Raw genomic sequence first — 17,946 nt, 5'->3', positions numbered from 1 at the left:
AACCCTCTACGGATTACGGCCCCCCAAGTACTGCCGTACCTGCTGACGCTGGCCAAAGCTGGTCTGGCACACGCGTCCATCAAGATTCATCTTGCTGCGATCTCCCGATACACCAGAACCACGGGGCGGACGTCCTTGTGGTCTCATCGTCTGGTGAAAGAGTTCATGAAGGGACTGTTCAGATCGTTCCCGCCGGTGAAGGCTCCGGCCCCGGCGTGGGAGCTCAACGTGGTGCTGACCAAGCTCATGGGACCTCCGTTCGAGCCTCTGCACTCGGCCCCGTTGAAGTTTCTATCGTGGAAAACAGCTTTTCTTGTGGCCATCACCTCCGCACGACGAGTGGGAGAGATCCAGGCCCTTTCCTGCAAGGCCCCGTACTTGACTTTCCACGACACGAGGGTAGTGCTCAGGACGCACCCCTCCTTCATGCCCAAGGTACCGTCGGACTTCCATCTCAACGAACCCTTGGTGTTACCTGTGTTCTTCCCGTCGCCTTCGTCGCCGGCTGAGAGGACTTTGCACTCGCTGGATGTAGCTAGAGCGCTGAAGTTCTACGTGGACCGCACGAAGGGTTTTCGGAAGACGTCGCAACTCTTTGTGAACTTTGGACCTGTCAATCAGGGGAAGGCTCTCTCGAAGGCTTCCATTTCCAGATGGCTCTCCGGCTGTATCATGTACTGTCATCGGTTGGCAAACCGACCGCTGCCTGGCCGTCCGAGAGCCCATTCCACCAGAGCGATCGCAGCTACCACAGCGTTCCTTTCTGGTGTGCCCCTGCTGGACATATGCAGGGCTGCTACGTGGAGGTCGACGCACACCTTCACAAAGTTCTACTGCGTCGATCGGGATTCCAGGGAGGAGTCCAGGGTCGGCCAAGCAGTGCTGCGCAACCTGTTCGCCTGAGGTGAGCCTGGTGAGGAGGTAAGATGCTTAATGTTGAGTTAGATGTAATGCTTAATGTTGAGCCTTTGCCACCTCCCGTGGTTGTGCATGTGTGTACTGCTATGTATTCTTTATTCATGAGCATGTGAATCCATGCCAGACCCCATGCTGGAGAAGGAACAAGTTACTTACCTGTAACTGTTGTTCTCCAGCATGGGTCTGGCATGGATTCACATGCGAACCCTCCCGCCTACCCCTCTGCGGCTCTTCACTTGGTCATACTGCCACTTCACGTGCTTCCAAATCTGAAGATGGCTGCCAGAGGCGGTGCTTAGGTAGAGGGCAGTCATTGGCTGTGGTCAGTATGACGCAGAGACCAGTGATTGGTTATTACTACGAAAGACAGATCAGAAACGAAACTGATACTGGTTTTTTCTTTACCGAGGATTCCCAGCCTGACGACGGGGAATATTCATGAGCATGTGAATCCATGCCAGACCCATGCTGGAGAACAACAGTTACAGGTAAGTAACTTGTTCCTTTTTTTCATACCCTCGTCCACTGCTCTGGATGGCAATTGTTTGTTTTTGTTTGTATGCTTCTTCATTAAAATATGATTCTGTGGTTGTTGTATGACTCCATTCACCTCCACAAATATGTAAGAAGTTATTTTTGTTGACATTCCTTTTATTGCTAAGTTTCTTTTGTAGTTTAGTGCTTAGTTTTGTTAGTGGTTTCATCCTATTTAACACTAATATAAACAACTTCCTTTTGAGAAGGATTGCACTGTTCACGAGAGCTTGTAGGATTAATTTTCTACGGTATGTTTTAAGGGTTGAGGATGATTTTGGTCCTCTTGATAGATTCTGAAGGACTCTGTGGCAAAATATTTTTGCTAAAATACTTTTTTTACTATGGGTTCTTGTTACTATATCAGGATTAATAGGAGCATTGTTATCAGTACTGGTAGCCAATTTTTTGTGAAGCGTTTTGTGTTTCGTGCCACATTTTGATGGAGGAGGTAAAGGTTCGGTAGTTGAAGCTTCCTTTGTTTCACTAAATGACTGCATTAGCTGTTTTATTCCAACATTCTCAACAAACTCTGCTACAGATGGATGCTTACTTTGGACACTTATTTTCATTTGCTCTATTTCTGCGTTCCTTTCTATGGACTTGCTTTTTGGTAGGCATTCTTTGGGGTCGGTTGAAAAAAAGAAGGCATGGTTTGGTCTGTTGCACAATGTATGTGTGCATGCGTGCATGAGTTTCATGGGGAAGCTCTTTGTGGGGGTGTGTGAATGTGCATTGGGCTGTTACAATGATTTGGGAAGACTATTTTTCTGTTTGTATACTACTACAATGTGCTTCAGATGAGAGTACAAAGTGAGCCAGTGGGGAGGAGAAACATTAGTAGTAAAGGTAATGGTATAAAATTGAAACAGCTATTTGTTTTCTAGTACTACCATTCTAAGGCTTCTGTATGTTATTTGAGTTCTAAAAACACAGGGATTTGTGAGCCATTCTGCCTGTTATTCTTTGTTTAATAAATGGGGATTTGTGGGTAGAATGGTTCAGAAATCAATGTTTGTTTTGGTGCGCAAATTAAATAAATAACCCACACAGTCTTTGAGGAACAGTAAGAATATAAAGGTAGTACTGTACTTACTTTTTTTAGCGGAATTACCCGATTTCTTCGGATATGTCGTTTGCAGTGTAGATGCTGTTGATTTCCAGGAGAGTATTCTTCACTGCGATTGTAAGAAGAAGTTAGTAACTTTGTGTGTTTAAAGCAGTGATGTTACTGTACACATTAATTTTGCATCTTTCGTCAGAGTATTCTCCTTTGGTATCTCAACACAGTGCATGTGTGCCTTTCACTTCACTATGTGCTGGCTTTGTATGTTATTTGCAGTACGTTAGTTGAACGTGATTCGCAAATTAGTAACATTTTTTGTTCATGAAAATGCCTTGTTTTTGTTAAGATGTGTTGTCCATAGCAGAGAGGTTTGTAAGTGATAGGTCATTGTAGTAGATTGGGAAAAAATTCACTACTTTCATATTATAAGTACAAATCTGAAAAATCGGGAGACCCTCAGAGGGAGATTTGGGAGCATTTATTTTTCTCATACGATCGTATTGGAAGTAGCATTAATGTAGGCGGTACACAGTAAAAAAATTGTGACATTTTCTAATGGAAAATAGAGTTTCGCTCTAAATAGGGAGTGTTGTTACGTATGTATAGGTTATGCGGGAGGCAGCCAGAAGTAGTGCGGTTTGTGAATGAAAAATTGGAAGTCTTAAAGGGGGAGCGTTGGTATGCATTGGCTATGCAGATTTAGTGGCATTAATTTGTTTACATTAAATAATAAGGGTTGCACATGTTCTCTGATTAAAATATACATGCCTGTACTTTATACTCATGCATGTGCGCATGCATGGAGCTATACGAAGAAATCTGCGACACTTGCACAGTCGTTTTTTAAATAGGGGCTTTGTGTGATATGCGACTTGGATTCAGAGTGATCAATAGTACATTTGAAGTGCGAAATTTTGATGTAGAGATGTTGCATATGATGGCGGATGGTTGTGTGACTGCTTAGCTGTGTCCAATGAGGGAATGGATTTGCGAGTGATGTCGAAAGGGTATCATGACTGGCTAAGAGTTACGTGCCGCACGTAGACCGCGCTTGTCCGCGGGTAGGGCGTGTGACATATACGGGGGTTCTACAGCAAATCCAGCATGGAAAGGGGACTGTAGGCATCAGCCAATCAGATGTTCACATTGTTCTTTTGTGTCGAAAGACGGTGCGTATACTGAAGATGACAGAGGTGGAGAGAATCAGGGTTTTGGTCCTTGGAGATATTTTTGTGCATGGTTTACAGCACTATTCCGAAAGTAGCCATGTGGCACACAATTTTGATGAGAGGAGTGGAGGTGGTGTGGCGTGCTGAGAGTGATCGCAATGTTGCGGCAATTCTCCAAGTTTGCAGAGACATGGCATAGGATGACCATTCCCCATGTGTACTTTTGCACTACAGTGCTTGCCATTTGGGCTACATGAGTTCACGTACTTTGTTGGAAGATTTGGAACAGTTGGTCCAAGCAGTCATTAACCTCTTTCCAACTGCGAAAGTAATTTTTTCTGGGTTACTTCCTAGAGGAAAATGGGACAACAGTTCTGTTTTCTGTCCTGATCAAACTATTGGGAGGTGTAACATTTATCGCAGCATGCGTGCTTTCATGTTTCGAGCTGGTATGTTTTTCTGCAGCCAGCAGAACATTGTTCCCAGTAATGCGGCTTATTTTGAAGCAGATGGTGTTGCGTTATCTTCTTTGGGAAATGCCATGTTCTTTTGGAATGTAAGGCTTGCTTTGGAGAAGGTTCTGTAATGATTGTCGGAGTAAAGTAAGAAGAAAAAATATTTTAAAAAAATACAAAATAACAGGTGTCTGTAAGGCATCTGCCCAAAAAACAAAAAAAAGGCTCTTTTCAGAGCCCACCTAAAGGGGAAATGGGGAATAATATTTAAATGTACAGTCTTCACGCTCTGATCCTCTACGTGTCCGCGGACATGGCAGTAGTCTGCAGACAGCACATATTACCAACGGGGATTCTGGGGTGGAGACACATGCAAATGAGAATGTGCGAATGTAGGGATTGGTCTGTAAAGTTCTGTGGGTATGTTCTGAACGGAGCAATTTACTGCGAATGTCTTCTCCCTGACAGGACACCAGACAGCCATGGCTCTGTGTGCTCGAAAACAGATTATCTGGATTTTGGGAGACTCATGAATACATTGGTTGATGGTGCATGCAGAAAGTTGCGGTCCACCTGCAGATCTTCGATTTCCTCATGGAAGTGCACTGGCATGGTTTGCGTGGAATGAGGTGGCTGGACTTGGTACCTCTCTGTGCTTCTTTACAGACAGAGCTTAATCCTGATATAATTATCATTAATTGCGGAGGAAACAGTTTAGGCCATGTCTCAGGAATTTATTTGCAATTTGCAATGAAGGAAGGACTTGCAAAGGTCATGGACATGTTTCCAAATTGCCAAATACTTTTTTCCCGTATTGTACAACGACAAAAATGGCTGCTTTCTTCTGCATTTGGTCTACAAATAGAGAAAGCGAGGCGTAATGTTAATAAGGCTGTTTGTGCCTTTCTAAGAGATGTTGGCATGTCCTCATTCCACAATGAAAACATTTTGTTTCACAGCACTTTCATTTTTCTCAGAGATGGAGTCCATCTCACATATGCTGGCAATCAGATTTTTCTTAGAAATGTACAAAATGCATTGCAACCTTTTTTGGATTCATAGTCACCTATTTGGCAATCCGTTTTTTCCAATCCATAGTTTTCGAAACACACAAAACACCACCACCGAAAGGCTCTTTTCAGAGCCACCACTTACTCCCAGCAAAAAGTGCTTTGGTTTTTCTCCACTTGCCCCCTCCATTTTTGTGTGTCGTACGAATGTCGGCAGACTTTTTGAGAAATGCGCGTGGGCCTACAACGGTCACTTGATAGTTCTACTGTTAAACTGAGAAAGGCGGCTCTGAAAAGAGCCTTTTTTGTAATTTATGTTGTTCTCCAGTGTATTTCTTTTCAGCACACGACACATTAGGAGAGGAGGGAAAGAAGGGTAAGGAAGGGACACCAACCACAGGGATAAGAAAGGGCAGGTGGAGAGAGAAAGATGTAGGGTGGCCTTTACTTAGGTAGGGCGCAGTTCTTCTGCTCCTCCGTGACTGTAGCCTTTAAAGCACTTTGAAAACTCTCCCCCTCTGCAGAGTACTGCGTCGCAGTACATACACAATATTGTGATCCTCGAAAGGTAAGGGTCAACCGCATCGCGAATGGCTTGTGAGGCAGTTGGAGGGAAGCGCTCCCCCACAGGAATGTCTCTTGTGGTGAGAGGATCGGACACGGAGGATGCTGTGGAGGAACTCAATCTACTATGGTCTTCACATGGTACCACCTTGCGAATGTCCGCACTGTGTAACGAAGTTAGGTGTTGCTTCATGGTTGTCGTACCAAAGCTGTACCCACCAGGTCTCCCACGACTCAGCACCAACTGGCACTGGTTACACCTGAACAGGTTTGCACATGCTTTTGGTACGTTCCCAAAAACGGAAAAGAACCGCCACACCCAGGACTCCCAGCTAGTGCTTGTGGTGCGGAGTTCCTCCACCTCATTCTCTTTTTCCTCTTCTTCCTTGCTCTCTACATCCTCACCCGTATTTCCCCTCTGCAGGCTCTTGGGGAGGTGGTGGAGGATTTGGGGGTGGTGCTGAGGCTAATGAAGCAACAGTAGCCATGGATGCTCTAAGGATTAGTCGGTTAAAGTTCGCTACAGCTGTAAAGGCAGCACAAGTGAATCTGCTATAGCTAGAAGCACAGTGAAGATGAGCTCGTGGGTGTGGCCATTTATAGTGGTTTAGGGGTGCGGTTTGTGACCTTATTGATCACTCAGAAGCGTTTTAAAAATTCCAAACACTACATTCAAAGGTAGGACCATTGTATGGGACATGTGAAATGGTGATTTTATACTGTATAATAATCTACCATGTTTACATAAGTTCTTTTGAAATGTTGCGTAAGCAGACACACTGCGCAAATTAGTCCACACGCTCAGCGTGGGTGCGGTCACATGACATCCTAATAACATCCGCGAAGGAAATGCGTGCCCGCTGGACAGCAAATGCAGAGTAACAGATGTGCGCATGCGCGCGGGTGTTCTACGGACAGTGTTCGGTTCCTGAAAGTAATTAAAAGTGTGACACAAGTGACATGGACAGTTACGGACAGGCGTGCTGTTCGCAGTACTTATGGGTGTAGTGCACATGTGCGTACATGATCTGCTGACTGTACGGCCAGATGCAGTGTCCTTAGGACACCTTCATTTTGTTTGCGTACGGACATGCCGGCCACCGCGCCTGTTCTACGGACAGTTCCATCTTGGCTGCGGACAGTATGGACAGGTATAGTGTCCTTAGGACACTCCCATTTTGTTCATTTACAGACATCCCGGACACCTGGTGTGTTCTAAGAAAATGTTTTATCTTGTTTGCGAGCAGTACAGAGAGGTATAATCTCCTTAGGATGCCCCATTCTGTTCATTTATGCACAACTTGACCAGATGGTGCGTTCTAAGATCCGTTCCATCTTGGATGCCATTAGTAGGGGTAGGTGTATTGCCGTTAGAACATCCATATTTCATTGTTTACGGCCAGCTCGAACAGGCGTGCTGTCTGCAAACATTTTAACTTTTTTTTAAATAAAATGTTTGCCTCACACCCTTCCACTACAACTAACATAAGAAAATTTACAATACACACACACACACACATCAATGAAAAGAAATACTGGGGGAAGCAGATACTGAAACAAATATAGGGGAATTAGGGTTTAATACGGGCTGGTTCTGAGGGGATGATTTGTGAGGGGATGAAGGGATGGATGTTTCATCAAAACGTTTCTTTTCTTCTTCAAGGTTTGGGGATGGTTCACTAGGAAATGGAGAAGGGGGTAGGTACAGGTGGGACAGTAATATCGTATTTTTCCTCTAACAAATTCCTCCACAAATTGCCTTAAATTGTTAAAATTGTCATTTAGTATGTCCATTTTCAATTCCATCCTTTTCAGCCTATCTTCCTCTGTGTCGTTTGTTGGCCTTTCTTCTTTTTTTTACCTTGTCTGTTAAAAATAAATATATATATGTTAAATGACCATAAAATACTGATCATTAATTTGCTTATGCAGAGTAGTGTGTGCCATTATTATCGCTATCTTCCGACATTTCCCCATGCGGAAAATTCTCCTCCAGCCACTCCAAAGTACTGCACATTTCTGTGTCAAAACAACAGAAATACATTACTTTTTCTGCATCTCATACAAAAAATAAACACACATATAAGAAAAATGAAGTTCACTTACTATGTTATTGATCTTCGTTGTACTGTGTGCGTCTACTCTCACTCCTGGTTGCACAGTTTTGTGAGGTAATTACGTTGGAGGCAAAACATTTGTTTGTTAGGGTATAATCCATTTCATTCTACATGGTCATTAAGTGCATGGTTATTGTTTCAGATGTTTAGGTTCACTTATTTTTTTATTAGTACTTATAATGTCTTTGTGTCCTTTTTCAAAGTTCTGCAGTTTCCATATAACACAGTAGTACAATTCCAGATATCCCCTGACTGTTGGGTTCTGTTGACCTCGTCCGCGCCCATCTGCAGACAGGCGCTCAGTCCGTCCCTTTCAAATATCATTAGCGAGGGGGTTCAGTATGTTTTATGTTACATCTATATAAAGTAAGGAAATTATAGTACATATCTCCCAAAATCACCTGATGAAAGTGTATATTCAGTAAAAAACTTTGTTAAACAGATGTTATGATTAAGTCCCCCTTCTAAAAACCTGTGAAATTCACTAAAAAAAACCTTTTTTAAGGGGACATTATGGTTCAAAGTAAAACCGAAATACCCCAGAAATTTGCCAGTTATTGTAGGCTAAGCAACCATAACTGCCCGCACCGCTGTGCACTGCTAATACTACCACCCAGGACATGAAAGATGGCATCACAAAAATTCTGACACACATCGCGGCTCGCTGCAGCCAATCGGCAAAGACGTCGCGTGTCCGCGGTCATGACGCCACCCCCCTGGCCATTCGGTATCTTATCCGCGAGCGAACAGGGAAGTGTGACCGCGGAGCGGACATAGATATCACTAATTTTTTAGACCTACTTTTTGGTCTTTTTCAAGAAAAGTACTGCACGGATTGTCACCGGATTTACAAAAGCATGCTTTCGGGACCAAGCCCCTGCCCCTGCCCCTGCCCCTGCCACAAATTTGGTGAAAATCCGTCCAGCGGTTTGGCCTGTAGCCTTGTGCAAAGTTTCCCCCCACATTCAGTCTATGGGGAAAAAAATGTTTTGGGACCCCCCCCGTAACTTTTGCCCCCCTACACCAAACATCACCAAACTTTGCAAATATACTTTTTTTTTGCAAAGTTTGGTGAGGGTTCGTCCAGGGGGAGTGGAGTTATAGGCCGCCCAAAAAGTGCTCTTCCTATGGAAACAGCAATTTAACCATAACTACACAGCCACTACCTTGGCTGTGTAATATGTGTATTTTTAATTTACACCTGATAGAGTAATTTGTGGTATTTACTGTGTGTGCTCATTGTCGGCTTTCGATCACCTTCATCCCTCCTAAGACCTAGGGCCTCATCACGAGTTGGGCTGTAGCCCTTAAATGCAGAGGTAACAGTATTACCGCCACATTTAAGGGCTGTCCCGATCACGAGTTGGGCGCTAAATCGGCTGTTTTACCTCAAGCTTTTTTCTGGAGGTGAAAATCCCTGTTTTCGGCTGCATCACAGCTGGCTGTATTAGCCCGCAGTATTAGCACCGGAAATTCCCCATTGGATACAATGGACCCAATCAGGAATGGGGATTTACTGTTAAGGCCCAACCTGTGATTCGGTGGTAATACCACCGGGCCGGTCGATGCTAGGGCTATTACAGTCGGCTGTATTACAGCCGGGAATACAGCCCAACTCGTGATGAGGCCCCTAGTCTTGACTGCCGCCAATGCTACCATGATTGGTCTATCTTGTCCAGAAGGTTATCCTGTTAGAAGAAACTAGGCTGGCCTTTCGAACCACTGCCCACCAAGTCAGAGTTCAGAAATCCATCTTAACAGGGGGGCAGTGGTTTTGAATGTCCTACATGGAAGTATGGGGAAAATGTATGGAAAGGGGGATACCACGTCTCACCCGTCGGTGTCCCACTCCCCCCAAACCCCCCTCCCGGTGATCCTCCCTCATTGGTCCAACCCAGGAACTGGATCCAATAGCGATGGCTGTGTTCTGCCCACCTGGATTACAGATCCCTGGAGACTAGCTAGGGAGACACATTCAGGTTTTTCACTGGACTCCAAGACATGTTGCAGCTCCTGGCGAATGCTGCCTGCGCTTGCTATGACCTTGCCCCTGATTACAACCTTCATGGATTCCCAAACGGTGCCCCAGCTATCCACGCTCCCAACATTGTGTTCGAAGGAATTGGTCAGGGAGTCTGATAATGACTTCTTAAAAGCCACATCCGTTAAAGCCCCACAAGCATGCGCCACGTCGGCATAGGCAGGCCGTGGACTGCAAGGCTCCACTCTGACATCAGTGGGGAGTGGTCTGACAGTGTGCAGTCCAGGTATTCTGCACCGCTAAATTCTATAAGGTGCCTCGACCCAACAAATACAAAATTGATGCGGTATGTAGCTTATGGGGTGACGAGTAGAAGGAATACCTCTAGTTACTGGGTGTAATGCCCTCCAGACATCCACCAGGTCTAGGTCGGTCAGTGACGCGTTCAGAGCAATTTGGAAGATGTAGCGCCGTAGTCTCCCCTCCCTCCGCCGCCACCGCAGTTCAGAAGTGCCTCCTGCTCTTGCACATTTCAAGTCAACATTCTAATGGTGGCCGTTAATATATCCCTTGTCGTACAGCCCTCTTGCCCAAGCATTCCCCCCACAGCCTGTCCCCACCTCAGCGTACAAAACAGAGCAGGCAAGCCAACATATTGGTTTCCAGTGCTAGTAACAAAATTGCAACTGCCCCGAGCCAGCAATTTCAGTGTCCGTAGAAACAGCCGGACGGGGACCCCTCTGAGCCATCTTGTATGGATAGAAAGAAAACACAACGCCAACAACTAAACTATAACATATTGCCCCACAACTCCTGGTTGTTCAGGCAGTCCTGTACCTCCAAGGCCGAGCTTGGCCATTTTGTACCTAGTCAAGGAACCAGCAACAGGCTGGTGCCCACTGTCTACTGTGCGGTTCAATAGGACCAGCGGTGGGTGATTGGGTCTCGCCCCCACTGTAAATTGAAAGGACAGTATTTGCAGCATTGGACCACCATTGTTACGATATTTAGGAAGACAAAAATAAGGCCCAGGGCCTGCCTTTTCCGAGTACTGGTTTAACTGCAGTACTTGGACTAGGTTGAAAGAAGTTCCCAAACAGCAACGGGCAAATCGATACAATTTGACCCCGGGCATCGTGGTGAGGGGCCAATAAACCCAGGCTGTGTCATATCAAGTGACTCCAATCAAGCACTCCCACTAAGTCAGTGCCTCGTCTGGGACGCCCAAGGGAAGCCCTTATTTATATATTTTTATGACAAGTTATACTCTGGATGATAAACCCTTATATAACGCTCCTCTCTTTGAATCCCCCGACCTCACTGAGCCAAGAAGTAGGTGTGTTTTTGCAATTTAAAAGATTTATTGAGAAAGTAAACAAGATGATATATATATATATATATATATATATATATATATCACACTTTTATAAATAAATTAATAATTGATAGCACACTTATGAATATAATGTTGATCAACAATAGATAATCTGACACTAGCACACTTTTTTACAATCAATGAGGAGTTAGTATAGGAAGGATAAGGTAGCAGAAAATACTTTTATGGATTCAAGGAAAAGCAATGAGGGAAAAATGCAGCACAGAAATAAACTTGATATGATTTCAACAAAAGATAATATGATCACTTTTTCTTTGACAATTCCCCCCCCCCCCCTATGCAAGATAAGGAGATGGAAGGAGAGCACACAATTCTCGGGAATACAAAATGCAATACAAATTTCCAGTTCCCTCCAGTGAGCTTAGAGGAAAACAGGTATGATTTTAAAGCAGGCAAGATCCTTTTAAATGTGGTGGCAATGAAGTGAAACATATGCTGAAAATGCTTTTAATTCCCTCTAGAGGTTCAGGGTGAGTGAGAGATACTTTAAATCAGTTCAGGTCAGCCCTACCAATGATTCAGGGATGGTTATCAGGTTGAAAACGGATTCAGTAATGGAAGCAAAAGACAGATATTTTTACACGTGGTTGAAATGAAGCAAACTGTCAATTCGCAGCACTTTTTTCTGAGTGCGTCAATCGCGATTACGGAGGAACTATAATGTGTAGCAAGTCGGTTTTAGGCTTGTTGGCAAGTTTAGAATCTTAGCTTTATGATGCAAGTTAAACCACGTTCCTAGCACCTACGATTCCAAAGATACAGACTATTCTATGAAGGTAGTTTTTCAGAAATGAAATAATGATTCAAAATGGCAAAATGACACTTTTACAGGTTTAAAATCTGAGGAGGGACACACGATTCTATGATGCAGTTCTGGACAGGTTAAAATAGTCTAAAATAATCTGATCCAAACCAAGAGATTGGTTCTGGCACAGTTCTAGCTGAGTACTCACACGTTGAAATAGGCCGTCAAGTTCTGGTCAGCAGGTTTGGACTGGACTCCGGCGGGTGGTTCTGAAGTCAGTTCTCTGGGTCAGCTCAGCTCTGCACTTCACAGCGGTCTGGTCTGTGGTTCTGCTGGTCTGGATCAAGTGGATTCTGGATACAGCACTGCTTTCTGGGTCTGCTACCGGTTTTGGCAAAACTTCTTGGCAAAGAATCCAACAGCTCGCCCGGCTGTAGAATAGTTTGGTTGGATTGCTGGATTCTGAAGGCCTGCTGAGAAGAGTTCTCAGCTTGTGGGTTAGGCCTTTCCTTTAAGTTCTGTAGTCTATTTGGAGTCTAAGTTCTGGATGTTCCTTCTAGATGTTGTGTGGTCCAGCAAAATGCTCCGCAAGAAAATGAAGTGAATGTCTTGCTTGTCCAAGCAGTCTCTTTTTATGTGTTTTCGAAAGTGGGTGGGTCGGCTCATTCTGCATGCCCAACCCTCTCATGATTTGATAGGTCAAGGATTCTCTGTGACCTGATTTGAGAAGGGATAGTGTGTCAGAGTGAGTCAGAGTCTTAGTCTATTGAAGAAACGCCCCTTTGCTTTTACTTAGAAAATGAATTTTTCATAACTAACAGGTTTCCCAGATACACACGTCGTTGAAATTACATACACATTTCACAGATTAATTTAAGATACACTCTCGCCCAACTCTGATCCCCCCTAAGAGCCTGGGTTCACAAATGGCAACATTTTGTGTTTTTTAGTGACTTTCGCCATATTGGTTTTTCCTCAAAATTTACACAGACCTGCACCCCTTCCCTGAGCATAATACTGGAAATTACTATGTCTCTATCCTAAACACAGTGTCTGCAATATTAATAAATAGCGGGGTTCGGTCCCAGAACACTGTACAAAGTGGAATTTGGTCTCAAATCGTGAGGGCATTTTTCATTTTCAGGATCCCCAAATTGTACATTTCTGTAAGCTTAATACAAGATTTTAGAAGCATTTAACTGAAACATATATTTGCTGCAATATAATTCCACAGTCCTGTCTGGCCCGCCCCTAGGAACTGGGGGAGTCGGGGATCACATGTCTCTCCTTCTTGGCAGGGCAGCTGTTGCCAGCTATACCCTAATCTGCATTTCTATTCAATTGAAAGGGTCTATTGTGTTGGGTCCAGCAGGCTGCAGGGAAGTCCCCTCCCTCTCAATCAACAGGGCCATGTGATATCCTGCCTCCTGGTGTGGGTCTCTGGGGTGTTAAGAGTTCTCAGGAAAGGCCAGTCTTTTGAACTTTTAATTACATAAGACCCCCTTCTGTTCGCTGCACAGTTATGCAAGACAGCTCTCCTGTCAGGATTTATAGAGCGCCAGCGCCGGTCAGTGTCCAATGCCGGTACTGCACCTATTTTTGACAGCTGTTTTGAATTAATATATTTCAAAAAAGGATTTTACTTGATAGTATATGATCCTTGCTTGACATGGCATTGATGTGGATCTGTAGTAGAGTAAAGTAAAATACTCAACCATAGTTGGATTTTTGTTTGGTGGTTTCGGGCCCATGATCTTAGCAATTTTTGACATTAATAAAAACAGATTTTGAACAGAACCATCTTTCTTTGCACTGGTGGGTGGCAGGTCAGGGGACCATTTTGGTGTGCGCAAAACTGCACGGTTCTCCTGGATTCTGGTGCAAATGTGGGCTTTTCCACCATCTTGGATTTCCTAAGCCCACAGCACCAAATGTTGCAGCATAATAGTCCAAACGTGGGTCAGGACACCCAACAGTCACGGGTCAGCATTGCTCTTGCTGGACAGATTGTCTTCCATCCACATGGTCGTAGCCTCAGGACTGTCCATAAATTGCACCCTGCCGTTGTATAGGATCCTTAGCCTTGCTGTGGGTATATAAACATGTACTTGATTCCCAGTTGTCTAAGCCCCCCCCCCTTTGTGGGCCCAAATGTGTTTCTGGCCATCTGAACTGCCATTGTATGTTCTGGGAAGATGGCAGTCTTGGAGCTGCCTCTTAGTAGCTTGTCTCTCTCTCTCTCTCTCTCTCTCTCTATTGCAGTATTACTTCTCTATCACAGAAGTTATTGTTCTTAGCAATCACTGGTCTGGGATGCGACCAAGGAGGCAGTCTCTTCTGTAGGGAACGATGCGCTCTTTCAACTGAAAACCCCTGCGATAGTTTACCAGGACCAATCTCTTGTAGTAGCAGATTTTCAATGTAGGACGTCTGGTCTGATCCCTCTGTTCCCTCTGGCAGACCTAGCACCCGTACATTATTCCTCTGCAACCTGCTTTCAGCGTCTTCCGCTGGCAGTTTGTGTCACGTTTTGCTTTTCCAGTTCCTTGTCCCGCACTTCAAGGTCTTTCATAGTGATAGCAGTCGCCTTTATTTGCCCTTCTGCAGTGTTGACCCACTCAGGTAGGTGGCTGACATCTTGCCGAAGTAGCTGGATGTCAATTTTGACTTCATCTATCCTGGTCTCAAGGGAGGATTGTAGTGCGGCTATCGCTGCTAGTACTTGGTACTCGTGCAGTTTTTTTGTTGGAGCCTGTGCCAATGGTTGATCCGTGCTTTCTGCCTGGGGGACATTACTTTCCTTGCCAGCGAACGATTCCATAATTGTAGGCTTGCCTTTATTTTTGGCAGGCGACGTAGCAAAGAGTTATCTTGCAGGCAGGTTCTTCCTAAATTGCCAGGCAACCATCCGAAGGAGGCCATGGATTGATACGCGCGAGGTACCTAGAATTACCAAAAGGCGCTGGGGCCCCCAAAACTTTATCAATAGTTGTACATGTCGTGCAGCAGGTAACAGCCACCTATACCCCAATCCAATGGTGTCGCGAAGGACGGACACTAGCACAGGGTCTCCCAATGATTCCACAAGGGCAATGGAGTGGCGCACTTCCAGCTTGCGCGTCCCGCGAAGTTGGGCAATAGGCAGCAAGTGTTGACAGCAACTGATCCTGCCAGGCAGTCTGTTGAATGTTAGGGACTCCAGGTCCGCAGGGCGATAGGGAGATTTCACCGGGTCTGTGTGGCGACCATCTTGGATCACCCGTGGCTCAGCTTTCAAATCAAGTTTGTACTGCTCCGATTGTCGGCAGGGCAAGGGTGAGCAGACACACTAGTTTTCCCCTTCAAGGAGTTATCTGTAAAAGTACAAATGCGCTGCATTAGACGCTGCAATGAGGATCTAGTAAGGATCTCAGTGGGAGCTCTTCACAGTCGCAACCTCACTGCATGAGCTCAGGCCACGCCCCCACCTGTGAAGCTTATACATGGAATGGAAACAAGCGTGGAACACAGGTAATGAAAAATTTAAAGGCAAAGAATGCAGCGTTATCAATAAAGTGAAAAACAAGCGAACAACATTTATAAAGTGTATCAAGGCAAGGTGGTGGAAGTGGGTAAGCACCATAGAGTGAGGGTTGTGAAACAATGCACTGTGGCAAAGCCAAGAGACTGGCAAGGAGAATTTGGAGTGAATGCAAGCAGAAACACTGGTGTGGTGAAAGAGAAACCTGTGTGGGCAAGAAATTTAGGGTTATCGTTTGCGCGACCTGTAGTGGGTGGACCGTGTGGTCCAACAACTGCACCTAGACCGAGGTCTAGCAAAGTCCAGATAAAGAATATCTTTTGGTAACTAAGATTGCAGAAGTTAGTGGGAAGCATAGCAATCTGCAGTACCTGAATCTGAAGGGTATTCAAGGTGACCTGGAAATGGTCATGAGAAGTAAGGGACTTGAACTGATTATACATTGGCAAGCTAAAGTGTTGCAGCCTTGGGGAAGGGAAGGGAGCCCTAAAGCCTTTTTGGAACTGTTACTTGCGAAAGGAACGCAGAGTCCTTTTTGGAACTGCTTTGAACTTGGGGAAGGGGAGCTGGAAAGTAAGCTGAGAGCCGGAAGAAGCTTCAAAATTTATTTGCAACACGTTTTTCATTTGGTAATGACATGCTTATACATTGTATAGCTTAGTTGTGAGGGCAAGTGTAGGTTTTGGACACAGACAGACTTTTAATTTGAAGTTACTGACATTTGAGTTAATAAATACATTTTGTTTGAACTTTGAATCTATTGTCTGTGTCTTGCTTCATGATGCCTTCACACTAACCTTTTAATACCTTCTTACCTACCTCCTAAGAATTGTTTATTCCTTGATGTTGAGTACTTGCCTATATTTTAGATATTTATTTTAATATGCAATTTATGATAAAAATGTATATTTTCAGTAGTTCATTGTGTGGACGTTCCGATAGAGATACTGCTCCGCCCGCTTCCACTCTGAGTGTGAGGGCATAATTTACAGGAAAACCTGCTATTACATGTTGAATTTCCTAGGCCCTCACGAGAGGACATTTGGAATATGTCCTTAAAGTTTTCTATTGTTTTAGTCTTAAGTGTGACCGGGCTGGGGGACAGGCCATGTCAGGGGAGGGAGAGGGGATCCCGAGCCCCATTTCCCTTTCAGGGACCTGCATGCTCGATCACGGACCCCCTCCCAGCCCCACCTTACCTGTTGCCTTGGCAGCATCTCTACCACAATGAGTAGCAGAGGAAGCACAACCATGCACTAGCAGGAGGCCGGAATGTCACCAGCAGAGGGTAGCGCCCCAGGAAGACACCTTTGGAGAGACTGCATGTGAAAATGATCCACTAGCCTACAAGGGATTTTTTACTAATTGGGGCCCCACTTACCCACCACTGAGATATTTTGGGAGAAAAGGCCCAATGGGGCCTGAGAGAACTAACTGCGCCATGAGAGGCAGTGCTGGTTTGTTGTGAGTAATGCGGCAAGAGGGGGGCAAGGGCTTACAAGCCATTATCAGCCCTCCTTGACCCCCTCTCCCCTGGAGGAAGGTAAGCTGATTGGACACAGTAAGTGACCATTTCTGGGAAGGGTATAGAAGTAATAGTGTGTGAATGGTTTGGTGTGGGTTAGTTGGGTGAGGAAAGAAGGCGTAGGAGGACGTCCGATAGTCCAGAGAAGGAAAGTGCGACAGGAGTGTGGAGGTGTTAGAGAGAGGGGTCTGTGGAGTGTTTGTGGGTGGAAGGAGGGAGTGGAGTAGTAGAGTGCTAGTGAGAGGTGGGAGTAGAGAAGTGTGTGGTGGTAGTGGATTAGGGGTAGAGAGGCAGTTGTAGCGGAGAGGTGGTGTTGTCAAGAGGGTAGAAGCAGTGGAAGGAAGGACAATATAACACGAGCGATAGTAGGTGGTAAGGGTAGAAGTGAGTAGAGAAATACAGAGAATAGTAATACCGAAGGGTGGAGTTAAGAAAGCGGAGTGTGAGATTGGAGGGACAATAGTACGGTGGGGAGAGAACATCTTGGGACCTAGTGCAGGGAAGGGTCAGGTGAGACCGTGTGTGCAAGAGGAACAGGTGGAGCTGGGTGGAAGGAAGCACCATCCCCATAACACCCCTAGAGTACTAAGCGGGTTAAGTCAGGGACATCTAGAAGACCTCTATGGATGCAGGTAGCCATCATAATGGGGAAAAGATCAGTAGTTCCAGTCAGGAGGAGACTAGACACAGGTGGCAGCGTTCAGTAGAACTAACACCCCCGATGAGACACCTGGGCTAGGGAGGAGGGAAAGCTGGGGAAGTCAGGCCAGAGAGGGTTCGGCCCTAGCACCCAAAACCCCAAGTCCTGAGAATCCTAGATAACACCCAAATTCTGCATCCAGTCTGTTGAAGGTCAATAAACACCCTTGGACCTGGAATCCATGTTGGCGTGGTTATTTGTGATGGGTCACCCTGTCACATAAGGTCAACCCGTTTGAAGGTTAAC

General features: G+C 45.2%; 1 protein-coding gene across 6 annotated transcripts in view; it reads left to right on the top strand.

The window, feature by feature from the left end:
• The window catches only part of USP3 (ubiquitin specific peptidase 3), a 1,719,287-nt gene that overhangs the window by 712,226 nt on the left and 989,115 nt on the right, over window positions 1-17,946 (top strand). The gene's annotated exons all lie outside the window — the stretch shown is intronic.

Source organism: Ambystoma mexicanum, chromosome 11 (assembly GCF_040938575.1).
Source record: "Ambystoma mexicanum isolate Mex_15411 chromosome 11, UKY_AmexF1_1, whole genome shotgun sequence".
NCBI classification, from domain to species: Eukaryota; Metazoa; Chordata; class Amphibia; order Caudata; family Ambystomatidae; genus Ambystoma; species Ambystoma mexicanum.
Note: the sequence above shows the minus strand (reverse complement) of the source record. Positions and strands in the feature narration are given on the sequence as shown.